The 15,651-nt window shown below is 36.3% G+C and overlaps 1 long non-coding RNA gene across 1 annotated transcript in view; it reads right to left on the bottom strand.

Moving 5' to 3' along the window:
• The window catches only part of LOC145720549 (uncharacterized), a 32,122-nt gene that overhangs the window by 3,028 nt on the left and 13,443 nt on the right, over nt 1-15,651 (bottom strand). The window contains exon 2 of the long non-coding RNA XR_014143603.1: nt 8,194-8,256. This is a non-coding gene — a long non-coding RNA (uncharacterized LOC145720549). The remainder of the gene's footprint in view (nt 1-8,193; nt 8,257-15,651) is intronic.

Genomic DNA, 15,651 nt, shown 5'->3' with positions numbered 1-15,651 from the left:
CATTTTTCAAATGAAAATAAACTGTAAACATTTGAATAACATCACAGCAGGGATGATATACCTAAGGAAATCTATTGAAATATGCGAGTGGATTCATCCTCTTCTATCACATTAAAACTGCAATTGACTGTAAACCTCCTACCACTCTCCACTGAGACTTTAATTGTAAAGATTCCTGTTACATATCATATTAGGATTTAGTTAAAATTGTAGAACACATTATTTCCAATCAGACAGCCAACCATCACTCACAAAGATTTTTAAAAAGGTGATTAATAATTCATCTCAGATAAGGAAAAGATCTATATTTATACCATCTTCTCAGCCACCATAAACTACCTGACAATTGTTCAGTAATGATGCCCAGTAAATTCTTTAAAATGGTAATTTGTCATTCTGTCACTTCATTTGTGACCTAAAATTCCTCACTTGAGGCATCATCAAATAAATTAATCACTTTCCAGGATCCATTTCTCTGTTCTGCACGTTATTATGCCCGGGCTCTCTTGTGTTTCTCTTCATTTACATATATTTAATGGCTGAGCCGTGGTTCACGATGGCACATAACGCACACATCTCATTACAGGTGAAATATTCTAACTGCCACTATCACTGGGAAAGAAAATAACTCTCCCAATTTAATTTTCCTGATGTAACAAAACCATGATTCTTCACTAGGAAATGTTGATGCCATCCATCAGTCACAATCAATAAAATCATCATAGAAGTACGCCTTCTTCAGCATCTTTCCTTCATACTGGTCTTATTTGAGGAAGGTAATTAAACTCATAATATGTAATGAATGTAAATGAAGTAAAAATCCTCATGTTAGCTCTCTAACTATGCTTATTTTACGGCTTTGATTTAAAATATTTCCTTCACAACTTACAAATACATAAGGCCTGAATAGAGAGATACAAGATGCTGCTGAGACATTCATCACCAAATGGGACGAATTTTTTAGAAAGCATTTTTGTATCAAAGGGCCAACTATTACTATTTACAGGCTTTTCACGTAAGCGATATATTGTCTAAGAGTTTGCGTATTTCCAGGCCTTTTTCAAACGTAGCTAGTAGTTTCTATGTAGGCACCATCGTGACAAATTCAGTGATTTTATTTCAGCAACCTGGTCTACTTGATGTCTATCTACCTTTTCAGTACTGCGGGGACTGCCCGTTCTCAAGTAAGAAACTGTCTTGTTGAACTTGGCAGTCTGGCCTGCTTCTGCCTGAAGAAGCCTAAGAAAATATAGATCAAGGAAGCAGGACATTCACAAACAGCGGTTTGGGAATTAGCACTTCCAAACTATTTCCACCTACTGTAAATATTCATCTCAAGTTGCTATTGTATTATTTTTGTAAAGGTCAATGGGGAGTGTTTTAAAGTAAACTAGTGTCACATAAACATTGCCCATGTCTCTAAGTATGTTACAACTTAATTTAACATTCATTAACTGGTCTTCCGCACATACTTAGGAACATTAGTTTCAGGGGAATGGTGCCTTACAGAAGTCCATTTGGAATGAGGATTCCCTTCATTATGAATTCATCATCAAAGAATGGTGACTTTCTTTATCTTGGAAGTGGTCCCTGTTTGCCTGTTTAAAATAATGCTTGAGAGAGTGTCTAAAACAAGAAGTGAAATATTAACTCTACATCTCTGAAACAAAGGAGAAAGTAGGTGAATATCACTGCTCCACAGATGAATGACCTAACTACAGTATTGACAAACCATCTACACTGTACTACTTTCCTTCCTCATTAATTATCATATAGTTATTTTTAATGGGCTCTTATTTAAGAAAAAACAAAGACTGCGTGTGCAGTTTTGCATATGTTTTTATTAACACTGCAGCAGTCTGTTAACCTAAAGCAAACCCTCTATCACACACACCCCCGTTGACTTAGCTGGAAATAGCAGCTCACCACTTTCTGAAGCTCTCTGGGGACAGCCTGAGGTGCATTTGAATTTTGAGACTGTCCTCAGCCCACATCGAAGCGAGAAAGTTGCTGGGCGTTCCAACATGATACTGGACTGTGGCCGCAGTTGACATTTGGGGATGGGATATAGCCAACTACAACTTCAGACAGACACCAAAGTGACTTGGAACGGCTAGTTGTGGTGATGGTGGGGGGGAATAGAAAATGAACTTTTGTCATAATTAACAAAAAAGATTCAAGTCTCAAAGAAAATAAGATTGGGATGCAACGATGGTTTAAAGGGTTAAGCTAGGGGTGCTTGGGTGGCTCAGTTGGTTAAGCATCTGCTTTTGGCCCAGGTCATGATCTCAGGGGCCTGGGATGGATGCATCAGGCTCCCAGCTCAGTGGGGAGTCTGCTTCTCTCTCTGCCCCTCCCCTGCTCGTTCTTTCTCTCTCTCAAATAAATAAATAAAATCTTTAAAATAAAAATAGAGAGTTAAGCTGTAGGGTTATTAGAAAATTCTCACGAAAACTGTAGCCAAGTAACACTAAATATGTGTATTAACACAAAGAAATTAAGCAAATAGTTTAAACTATCTCGGACAATAGGAAAAAGAGATAGAGAAAAAACATTATTTATGACCCATTAATGAGTTTTAGCAAATTTGATGCTCTAATATTCAATGAACAAATGTATATTTTAAGGACAGATGCGGGTAACCAGTAAAGAAGACGGGTATAAAGGTAAGGTTCATGTCATGAACAAGGAGGAAGAAAGAAAGATCCTTGCAAATACAAATGCATATATTAATTATGTTAAATGTACCATGGAAACTAGTGATTGCCCACATTGTGGAAGAGTGCACTTAACAAGACCAAACATCTAACGAGGGTGGGAGGAATTTCCCTATTACTTAAACAATAATCTCTTCACTCCCCCAGTCATATTTACAATCCTACTAGCAAAAGCTACCCAAACTGAGATCCCTGAATATTCCATTCATAGACACCTGGCTATTAACATATGTACCCTAATAATAGCACCAGAAAATGTTGTTGCTACCATTAGTTGCCTCAAATATTGTTTTCTAAGACTAGGAAATTTGAATGCATTATTAAACTTGGAGCTATGGTTGCTAAAATTAATGCTGTATGGGAATTTTCAATTAAATTGAAGTTTCCATGGGTCAACTCTTAATAAACCTAAGGTAGAGAGCTTAGTTCACATATCTCTTTATGCCCAAAAGCCAATGTTTTTATAGGCTACCTAAATAACCAGTTTTGCCTGAGATGACTTATTACTGAAAATCTCAATTGCCCCAGTACACAAAGTAAACAATGTACTGAGTTTGATACACTTGTTAACTGGGTAACTTTGCGTAAGTTATATTTCCTCCTCAGAATTTCTGTCTACTGATCTATAGAATGGAAATTTAAAAACAAACAAACATGATTCATAAGATGACCATCCAAATCAATAAGCAAAAAAGTGAATGGTAAAACTTTAAATATTGTGCTAATTACATTTCTTTTTCTTTTGTGTGGTATTAGTTTGCTGAAGCTGCCTTAACAAAATATTAGACTACGTGGCTCAAAAAATAGAAATGTATTCCTGACAGTTCTGGAGCCTAGAAGCCAAGATCAAGGTGTCAGCAGACTTTGTTTCTCTTGAGATCTCTCTCCTTTAACTTGCAGATGACAACTTTTTGCTGGGTCCTCACATGATCTTTTCTCTATGCCTGTGCATCCCTGGTGTCTCTTCCTCTTTTTATAAGGACACCAGTCATTGGATTAGGGCTCTACCCTTAAGACCTTATTTAATCTCAATTACATAATTAAAAACCTATCTTGTATAGTCACGGTGGGGGTTAGAACTTGACAATGAACTTTGAAGACACACACGTCAGTCCATATAAAGCATATTGATAATAAAATAAATTCATATGCATACCATCAAAAATTTTAAGGAAGATTTCTTAGGATAATTGTGGTGGAAACCAGGATTGCTCACTCATACCCAGTTTTCTCTCTGCTCAGGCATTTGGGAAGATTGCACGTCCTATCTTTTTGTGGTAAGGCGGGGACTTGTGGCTAGTTTTGGCCATTGGGTAATGATAGGTGATCATTTTAACTGTTGGTGTGAGACTCTCCACCACTCTGCTCCCTTGCGTGGTGATCATGATCTTGACTTGGGATGAAATTGTCACAAGATTGAGGCAGCCTGGATGGCTGCATCTCTACTTGGAGGAAAACCGCTGTGTATTTACTCAGAACTACAACAAATTTTGCATGCATAAGAAATAACCCCTCCATCTGTTAAACCACTGTGGCAGGCACAGCCTAAAGGGACTCCTTATGAGTCACAACCGTGCATAATCTCTTGAGTGCAGGCAGAATTTGTGTTTTGCTTCTTACCAATAGAATATGGCAAAGGGGAGGAGACAGTCAACACCTTGAATAGGTGATGCTATCTGTCAAAGATGAGGGGACATTAGCCCCATAACTATGTTACATTGTTAATGACTCTACCTCAACAGACTGCAGGGGAGGGACTCTTTCTGGCCTTGAAGATGAAAGTTGCATTGGTATGGACAGCCCAAAGAAAGGACAATGTGGCAAGAAAGGTCCTTAACACAGCCCCTTACCAACACCTAACAAAACAGCCTGAGCCCACAGTGTCACAATCTTAGAAACTGATTTCTGCTAACAACCACATGAACTTGGAAGAGGACTCCAACCTCTAGAAAGGAATGCAACCAGGTCAACCTCTTGTTTGCAGCCTTGTGAGATCCTAAGCAAAAGATTCCAGTAAACCATGCCCATACTTTTGACTTATTAAAACTGTGAGATAATAAATATATGTTGTTTTGAGCTACTGAGTGGTAGTAAATTGTAAGCAGCAGTGGAAAACTGGCACATCCACTGAGACTTTAGGGTTGTTAGTCGTTATAGCATAAATCTAGCCTATCCTGACTGGTATTGTGGCCACTGGGAAGGTGGAAACAATAAGGGCTGATGGCCTGGGCAGTTAGATGCATAATTAATTGAACAGTCATAACCCAACAGGAGTCCAGAAGAATGGACTGACAACATTCAGAAGAGAGATATGCTACTGTATTAATCTCACGTTTTTGTCCTTTGGGTGATGTAAAGAAAGCATAGTTCTTGAATTTTAAGAGGTCACAAAGTTTAGAGGGTTATCAAAAGCACTGGATTTCAGAAATAGGATCTTGGGATACCTATAAAGGATAAATCTAACAAGTATTAATTAAAATGAAATTAAAGGTAGGGTCTTTGTTACCAAGACCAGCCCTGACCTTTGGCAATTACAGCTACTTGACTTGCATACCATGATTTCAACTGTTGCTTCTCCCACCTAATATAAGGGGAGCAGAAGCTGAAGCCAGCATCTTTCATTCTGGAAATATTTGGCCACATTTAACCTGGTGTCATCTTCCTCCCTTCGTCAGCATCATCATCATCATCAGAAAACATGTATTAAGAACTGTACTGGCTTCTGTAGAGAATAAATAACAGACACAATCCCTACATATGGAAAATCTCACATCTAAGATATTCATGTGCACTCATTAAAAAGAAGAGATAAGGGCGCCTGGGTGGCTCAGTTGGTTAAGCGACTGCCTTTGGCTCAGGTCATGATCCCGGAGTCCCTGGATCGAGTCCCGCATCGGGCTCCCTGCTCGGCGGGGAGTCTGCTTCTCCCTCTGACCCTCCCCCCTCTCATGTGCTCTCTCTCATTCTCTCTCTCACAAATAAATAAATAAAATCTTTAAAAAAAAAAAAAAGAAGAGATAGAGTTGAAATCGTTAAATATACAATCCGGAAACATACAAGAAAACAAAACCTCTAATGCTTAGAAAAGGTTTGACTAATGAATCACAGAATGGAATCTAAAATCTGACAAATTTGAAAGAGAATTCTCTAATAAAAGTCTTTTTTTGTTTACCTGGGGAGGGAAGAGGTTGAGCACTTAAATAAAATACCTGAGACAGCTCTAGTTCCTTCAAAATGGCAGCATCTCAATACAAACAATAAAGTAAAATAATCTCTCTACAGTTGTAGAACTGTAGAACATCAATAAATACATTAAGTAAATATCTTTCCTGTACATCTTGCCATTGGAGTTCATGAGGGAGCTTCTGGAACCTCTTTGTATATAGATTTAAAATTGGAGCATATTTTCTACTATTCACTAGAATATAAAAACGTAGACTTCATTGAAAGTATGGTACGGTCTGGTCTGATCTAGTCTTTGATTCTACCAGATAGATAAATAGATAATAGATGATAGATAGATAGATAGATGATAGATAGATAGATAGATGATAGATAGATAGATAGATAATAGATACATAGATACATAGATACATAGATAGGTACATAGCTAGATAATAGTTTTTTTTTTTCTGAAGGATTTTTCAACACTTTATTCCAAAATGCTAAAATGGCCTCTTTTCTTTTCCCTTGACATTTGACTGCAATAGGTGCATTAAGTTTTATACCAAGAATTCTGTTATCATTAGAGAAACATGCCAAAGGGAGAAGTTGTCCACTGTGAGTAATGCTGCTGCAGTTCAGATGGACGGTGGGTATGTAGACCTCAGCATTTTCAGCAGAGCAGTGTCCAGTAAATATATGAGCCTTGTACCACCTCTACATTTCACAAAGTAAGATGAAATGAAACCGACAAATCCAACTAACTCATTCCAAAGTTTCTCCCCTTTTAGTAGTCTCAATTCTGGGGAAGCGAGCCTAAGCCCTGAAACGTATTTTCCCTGTTTTTCCTATTACACAATATAGGGAGATTGTTCTTCTTTTCCCTCTTCTTCTTTTAATTATTAACATTACCATTTGTTGTTTTGGCTCTGTGTTGTACTTAGTTTCAATGACAACAATTAGTAGTAGATGTGAGTTTACTCCTCAATACTGGGAAGTGGATTTTTTTTTTTTTTTTTTTTTTTTTACCGGCACATCCTGCTTTCAGTAATTGGATGTACCACCAAGGAGTAAAACAAAAGATGAAACATCCTTCAAAGGAAGACAAAAGGAATTAATATTCCAATTAGGTAATTACAATCCACCAGCCTAAAAAACTCCAGTCCTTTCCTTTTCAATCACATACTATTGTGCAACATAGCTCTGTTATACTTAAAGTCTACTTTCTTACACCACACAGAAGAATGCTTTTTAAGTTTGGGTTCAAATTATTTCTTTCAATGTTTAGAGTGGCTAGTTCTGACTTCTCTGGAATTTTCTGGCAAGATACAACAAAGGAACCAATTTTTCTCAGTGTTCTTGCCCCCACCTAATTTAAGGATCAAATCATATGAATCTTTTACATGACACAGTGTAACATGTTAGATTTCTTTTACTGAAAAGAAGTATGGAATTAATGTTAAGAGAATGGACTCTGGAGTCAGACTGCCTTGGTTCAAATCCTGATAATGTCATTTGTCAGCTGCATGGCCTTGGGCAATTTCCTGAAACTTAATGCCTCAGATTTTCTCCAATATACAATTATAATAGTTCCCACCTTTTTATATATAATAATAGTAGTTAATACTTGTGGGCATTTAATATGCACCAACCACACTTCTAAATAATTTACATATATTGAGTCTATACATGTATAAACCATCTGGAATAGTTTTTGGCATAATCTGAGCACTCAATAAATGCTAGTAATAATAATGGCTATTGTTAGTATTAGTAACAGTCATAGTACTCGAAAGACATGAGGTAGAGTTCTTATCTACCTTTTCTAACTCCATGTCTTGTTATAGATTTCAAATCCAGCTTTACACCAGAAGGACATTCCAAAAGTCCTGTTTAGTCCTAGTAAGAAGTTAAGAGACTATGCCATGAGTATCTATGAAGGATGATGAAAATTTCACAGGAAATCCTTTATATTTAAAAATTGTCTGAAAATACAGTGTGTCCCAATACAAAATAAGTTTCACCAAGATTAGTACAGAATAACAATATGGAGAAAACAGGGGTTGTAATGCCAGTTCCCTCAACTAACAGAGCCTTACTGGAATACTGGACACATGCTGCCAGCCGCCATTTTCTCTATTAAAAATACTGCTTTTGTGGTGATGGGGAGGGGTGCTTGTTGTAAGAGTAAAAAATGAAAAGTGAGGGTGTTCCCTCCCCTTGCGTATATTGCAATTCCTCTGTGTTTGGTCCCCACGTGCCCCACACCTCCCAAGGGGAGCTAGAGTGAGAAGCAAATCTCCCAGGCATATACCTTTGTGCACGTTCGTATGTCCTATCTTATGCCTCCATGCGTGTTCTCCCTCACGCACCCATTCTGTAGAGAGAAAATGTAATGCAATAAAGTTATAATTCCAAACACCAACCCCAACAGGAAACTGCTAAAGGATAGCAGTCAGTACAAGTAGCCAACTATTTTAAAGATGATGTCAGCATTTTGTTGTTCTTGGATGTTTTAAAGTGTCATGGAAACACATGCTCCACGGTAAAAATTAAATCAAGCAGTGGAGTGTGAGATAAAGCAAAAGGGCAAAGTCTCCATTCTACTCCTCTAAAGAAATCATTGTTCATAGATTGGTTTATGTTCTTGCAGGTTCCTGTGATTTGTTTTTTAATCTTGACAACGTGTTATGACTATCTTTTCGTGACAGTATTGATAGATTTCTTTTAATAAATACTGGAGTGCTCCTCACATATTGGGAAACAAGACAAAATCTGGAGCATGTATTAGATAAGGTGATCAAGAAGGGGGCGCCTGGGTGGCTCAGTCGGTTAAGCGTCTGGCTTCAGCTCAGGTCACGATCCCAGAGTCCTGGGATCGGAACCCCCCCCCATCGCCCACGCATTTGCATTCGGCTCCTTGCTCAGCAGGGAGCCTGCTTCTCCCTCTGCTTGCTGCTCCCCCTGCTTGTGCTCTCTCTCTGTCAAATAAATAAATAAAATCTTAAAAAAAAAGAAAGAAAAAGAAAGCAGTAGAGGCTATTTGAACAGAGATTGGATAAATATGCTTGTATGCTATGCCAGGGAATGGAATTATCATTAGGACATATAGGCTGGTTTCATGTCTCTACTATTTCAAGAAACTGAATGGACTTTTGTCATGTAAATGCTGTGTACTCTTTTGAGTTTTTCAGTTATAAAGAGTTCTAAAAGTGCAACAGATGCACATTTAAAATGTTAACAAATATTTCCAAATTGCCTTCCAATCTCATTTACCATGCCCTGACACCAAGACTGCCTGAGTGTTTCTATCCTCCCCAACGCTTGCCAACCCTGCAGATTGTCACATTTTTTTAATGTTCCCTAATCTTACTGGTGAGAAATGGTATTTCTACTTCCATTTCACTGAGTACTAGTGGGTTTGCAAACCTTATATTATTTTTACATTTTTTATCATTACTTTTTCTTCTATTTATATATGTATTATTGGTCTTTTCCTAAGGGATATGTAAGAGCTCTTTGTGTATTAAATTACCCTTTTCTATGATCGAGGTTGAAAATAAATTTACCCAGTTTAATGTTAGTCTTTCATTTCAACTTTGCTTATTTTGCTTTTTGTTAATTTTTTCAAGTTTTATATAGTCAAAAATTCTTCCCTTTATCTATTTATCATTAAGTACCTACACTGTGTCAGACTCCCTTCTAGGAGCCAGAGATATAAAAGGATTAGAAATGCATACAATCTAGCAAAAGGAGATAGACAAAAATTGTCGAAATATGAGATGATTCCTATGTTGTACAAAGGATAGGCAGGAGATAGAATCAAAGTGCTGGGGGATATGGGCCTGCTCATTTACATAAAGGAGTTGAGGAAGGCCTCTCTGAGAGAGTGGCGTTTAATCAGACACCAGAAGGAAGTGAGGGAGGGGTCTCCAATCAGAGAAACAGCAAGTGAGGCAGGATCCTGCTGAGCGTGTGTGAAGAATGGCAGAATGGCAGAGGCCAAAGGCCTTGTGGATGAGCAAAGGAAGAGAGAAACAAATGAGGTCAGAGAGGAGGCAGGTATCAAACCAGGTAGAACCTCGTGGGCAATGATGTGAAAAGCAACTGGGAGATTTTGAACACTGTATCTGACTTAATTTTAAAGGATAGTTTTACCTGCACTACAGAGAATAGATTATAGAGGATGAAAACAAAGGCTAAAACAGAAAGAGCATTTATGAGGATATTGCAAAAGATCAAGTAAGAGATAGAGCTTTAGGGCATTTTAACATGCTTCTGAGGTACTTTCTTGAAGAGTATAAAGACAAAATTTACATATATTTTCTTCTTAAAATTAGGTTGAAATTTTTGTATATAATTAGATCTTTTATCATATGCAATTTATTTTGTTTTATTTTTATTAGTTTTTGTATTGAGATATAACTGACATGTAACATTGTGTGAATTTAAGTAGCACAACATGTTGATTTGATACATTTATATATTGCAGTATGACTACCCATCTAGCATTAGCTAACACTTCTATCAAGTCACACAGTTACCATTTCTTCTTTGTGGTAAAAACATTTACAATTCAGTCTCTTTGCAATTTTGAAGTATATAATACAATATTGTTGACTCTAATCACTATGCTATGCATTAAATCTCAAGAATTTATTCTTCTGATTGCAAGTTTGTACCCTGGGACATCTCCCCAATTACCCCACCCCACCCCTACCTCCCTACTCGCTGGTAACCACCATTCTACTATAAGTTTCTATGAATTTGGCTTTTTTTTTTATTCCACATGTAAGTGATATCATATGGTATTTGTCTTTCACATATTTTCTTTTCTTTTTTTTAATTTTCTTTATCCATTCATCCATTGACAGACACTTGCATTGTTTCCATATCATACCTTTTGTGAATAATGCTGCAGTAAACATGGCAGTGTAGATACCTCTTCTGCAGACATCTTTTTGATATCCTGTTTTCATTTCTTCTGGGTATATGCTGAGAAGTGAGATCTCTGGATTATATTGTTCTATTTTTAATTTTTTGAGGAGCATCCAGAGTTTTTCATAGTAGCTGAACCAATTTATATTCCCACCAACCTCTAGAGCATAAGGCTTCCCTTTTTTCCACATCCTCACCAACCCTTATCTCTTGTCTCCTTGATAATAGCCATTCTGACAGGTGTGAGGTAGTATCTAGTTGTGGTTTCAGTTTGCATTTCCCTGATGATTAGTGATGTTGAACATCTTTTCATGTACCTGTTGGCCATTTGGATATCTTCTTCAGAAAAATGTCCATTCAGTTTCTCTGCCATTTTTAATTGGATTATTCGGCAGGGGCGGGGGGGTGTTGGTTCTTGAGTTGTATGAATTTTTTATATATTTTGAATATTAACTCCTTATCCAATATTTATGATTTGCAAATATTTTCTTTCATCCTATAGGAATGATTAATTTTGTTAAAATGTCCATACTACACAAAGCCATCTATAGATTCAAAGCAATTCCTATCAAAATTCCAGTGGCATTTTTCACAGAAATAGAAAATGCAATCTTGGGCACCTGGGTGGCTCAGTCGTTAAGCGTCTGCCTTCGGTTCAGGTAATGATCCCAGGGTCCTGGGATCGAGTCCCACATCGGGCTCCTGGCTCAGCAGGGAGCCTGCTTCTCCCTCTCCCTCTGCCTCTCTCCCTGCTCATGCTCTCTCTATCTCTGTGTCTCAAATGAATAAATAAAATCTTAAAAAAAAAAAAAAGAAAAAAGAAAATGCAATCTTAAAATTTGTGTGGACCACAAAAGACTCCAAATAGCCAAAGTGGTCCTGAAAAAAATGAACAAAGCCAGATGAATCGCATTTCCTGACTTAAAACTATACTACCAAGCTATACAATTAAAACCGTATGGTACTGGGGCGCCTGGGTGGCTCAGTTGGTTGGGCGACTGCCTTCGGCTCGGGTCATGATCCCAGGGTCCTGGGATCGAGTCCCGCATCGGGCTCCCTGCTCTGCGGGGAGCCTGCTTCTCCCTCTCCCGCTCCCCCTGCTTGTGTTCCCTCTCTCGCTGTGTCTCTCTCTGTCAAATAAATAAATAAATAAAATCTTTAAAAAAAAAAAACAGTATGGTACTGGAATAGACATAGACCAATGAAAGAAAAATAGCCTAGAAATAAAGCCCCACATATAAAGTCAACTGATGACTGACAGGGGAGACAAGAACACTCAATGGGAAAAAAAAAAAAAAAAAAGAACACTCAATGGGGAAAGGCTAGTGTCTTCAACAAATGGTGCTGGGAAAACTGGATAACCACATGCAGAAAAATGAAATTGGACCCTTATCTTGCACCTCACAAAAATTAACTCAAAATGGATTAAAGACTTAAACATAAAACCTGATCCCACAAAACTCCTATAAGAAAACATAGGGATGAACTTCCTTGACATTGATCTTGGCAATGATTGTTTTAGATATAACACCAAGAAACAAAAGCAAAAATCAACAAGTGGAACTATGTCAAGCTAAAAAATCTTCTGCATTACAAAAGAAATAACCAATAAAATGTGTAATTTATTTTAAAGTAAAGGCTAAAATAAGTTTTCTGTTTTTTCCCTGACATTAGCCTATGTTTTTTCAAGGACTGTTTGGGTTGAATGTTTTATATTTAGAAATTTTATCCACTAAGAATTTATTTTGTAAGTAACAGAGATCCAGCTTTAAGGTTTTTTTTTTTTTTCTCCCCAAATGATCTCATCCTAACAACTTTTTATTAAAAATTTATCTGTCCTCCATTGATAAGAGATGCTCTATTCTATGTGCTTGAACATATTTCTGGACCCTGAATTCATTGATCTGTCTCTTGATCTTTGTGCCAGTACAATGCAGCAATTATTGCTGCTTTTTAAGATATTTAATATGTTTTAAGATTCAGTAAAGAGAGTAAAATCATTCTATGACAAAACTAGCTACAAGTCTTCTATTAAACTATTTATGATAATTAACTTTCTCTACCATCATTAAAAACTAGAAAAGCAGAAAATAAGAAGAGCCAAAGAAAATTATGCTTTTAAAATATTACTTGTCCTCCAGAGTGGTTTCATGACCATTACCACATTCTCCCAAGCAGATCTTTCCTCCATATTCTGTGTTTATTCATCTTCTGTTTATGAGCTTCTGTGATTTTCTATGAGAGCTCTTACTTCATTGTGCTTTATGTTAGGTCGAACTGTGCATCCAAATATGCAGACCGACAGATTCTTGAAGACAGGAACACTACACACAAGAATCAAACAGTTCAGGCCTTGGAGTCAATTGAAGCATAGAAGATTTTAATTTTGATAAAGTTCAATTTATTTTTTTCTTTTGCTATTCATATTTTGTTGTCATAAACAGGAATCCATTGCCAAATCTAAAGTCATACAGTTACCTTACATTTCTTCTAAGATTGTCATAGATTTGGCTCTAGGATTTAGGTCTTTGAAAATTTTTTAGTTACTTTTTGTATATGGTGTGATAAGGGTGCAATTTCATTCTTTGGCAGGTAAATATCCAGTTTCCCATTCCATTTGTTGAAAACACAATTATTTGCCCCATTATATGCTCTTGGTCTCCTTGTCAAAAATCAGTTGACCATAAATACATGGATTTATTTCTGGACTCTCAAGTCCATTCCATTGATCTGTCTATTCTTAAGGCAGTATCACAGTGTCTTATTTACTATATTGCTTTATAGTTACTTTTGAAATTGGAAAGTGTGAGTCTCCCATATTTGTGTTCTTTTACGAAAGTTGTTTTACCTATTCTGAATTCTTTGCAACTCCATATGCATTTTAGGATCAGCTTGCCAATTTCTCAAATGAAGCCAACTGGGATTCTATAGGAATTGCCTTAAATCTGTAGATCAATTTGGAGTGTATTGTCATTTTAACAATAATAAGTCTTCGAATCCATGAATATGGGAAGTTTTTCCATTCATTTAAACGTTTTTGTCTTTCCACAATGCATTGCAGTTTTCAGAGTATAATATCTGCACTTCTTTTGTTAAATGTATCTTTATATATTCTTTTTGATGCTATTATAAATTAAAATATTTTCTTAATTTCATTTTCAGGTTATTAATTGCAAGTGTGAATAGAAATACAATTGATTTTAGATATATTCATCTTGTATCCTGCAAATTTGCTGAATTCATTAAAAAAACTAATAGACTTTAAGTGGATTCTTTAGGATTATTATAAACAAAATCATGTCATCTGTAAATAGCTATAGTTTGTTTCTTACTTTCAAACTGCCTGCTTTCTATTTTCTTTTCTTTACCTAGTTACCCTGACTAGAACCTATAGTACAATGCTGAATAGAAGTGATGTGAGTGAACATCTCTCTCTCTTTATTGATCTTAGGAGGAGAGCAGCTACTCTTTCACTGTTACATATGGTGTTAGTCGTGGGCTTTTTTACTTACCTTTTATCAGGTTAAGGAATCTCCCTTCTCTTCCTCGTTTGGTGACTATTTTTTTAAATTTTACTTTATTATGCTATGTTAATCACCATACATTACATCATTAGTTTTTGATGTAGTGTTCCATGATTCATTGTTTGCGTGTAACACCCAGTGCTCCAGTCAATATGTGCCCTCTTTAATACCCATCACCAGGCTAACCCATCCCCCCACCCCCCCTCCCCTCTAGAACCCTCAGTTTGTTTCTCAGAGTCCATAGTCTCTCATGGTTCGTCTCCCCTCCGATTGCTGACTATTTTTATCATGGAAGAGTGCAGGATTTTGTCAAATGCTTTCTCTGCATTTTTTTTTTCACATGCTGTGTCTACTAAGATGAACATGTTTTTTGTTTTTTATTCTGTTGATATGGTATATTATTATATTAATTGATTTTCAGATGTTAAACCAAGTTTGCATTCCTCAGATAAATCCCACTTGGTCATGGTGTATAATTCTTTTTATACGTTGCTGATTTGGTTTACTAGTATTTTGTTGAGGATTTTGGCATCCATATTCATGAGAGATATTGGTCTGTAGTTCTCTTGCAATGTATTTGTCTTGTTTTGGTATCAGGGTTATACTGGCCTCAAGAAAGAGATGGGAAGTGTCCTCACCTCTTCTAATTTTTGGAAGAGCTTATGAAAAATTGGAATTAATTTTTCTTTAAGTGCTTGGTAAAATTCACCTGTGAAGCCATCTGGGCCTGGAGTTTTCTTCATGACAAATTTCTTGATTACTACATCTATCTCTTTATGTGGTATAAATATACTCAAGTTGTCTATTTCTTTCTGAGTCAGTTTCAGTAGTTCGTGGGTTTTTGGAAATTGGGCCAGTTAATCTAAGTTATCAAATTTATTAGTGTACAATGGTTTATAGTATATCTTATAAGCATTTTTCTCTGCATGGTCATTAGTAACATTCCCACTTTCAGTTCCAGTTCTAGGAATTTGAGTCTTTTCTTAGTCAATCCAGCTAAAGCCTTGCCAATGTTTTAATCTTGAGCAAAAAAAACAGATTTAGTTTTATTGATGTTCTCTCTTTTTTTTTAATTGTATTAATTTCCACACTAATTTTCATTATTTCCTTCCTTCTGCTTGTTCTAGGTTTATTTTTTCAGGGCTTTAAGGTAAAAAATTAGACCAATATTGATTTTCTTTCTTTTTTTTTTTTTTAGTAATTTACAACTATAAATTTACCTCCAATCACTACTTATACTACTTGAACATTTTGGTATATTATGCCTTCATTTTCATTCGTCTCAAAATACTTTCTAATTTCATTTTTGA

Source organism: Leptonychotes weddellii, chromosome 3 (genome assembly GCF_054177405.1).
Source record: "Leptonychotes weddellii isolate Sample4059 chromosome 3, ASM5417740v2, whole genome shotgun sequence".
In the NCBI taxonomy this organism is placed as follows: domain Eukaryota; kingdom Metazoa; phylum Chordata; class Mammalia; order Carnivora; family Phocidae; genus Leptonychotes; species Leptonychotes weddellii.
Note: the sequence above shows the minus strand (reverse complement) of the source record. Positions and strands in the feature narration are given on the sequence as shown.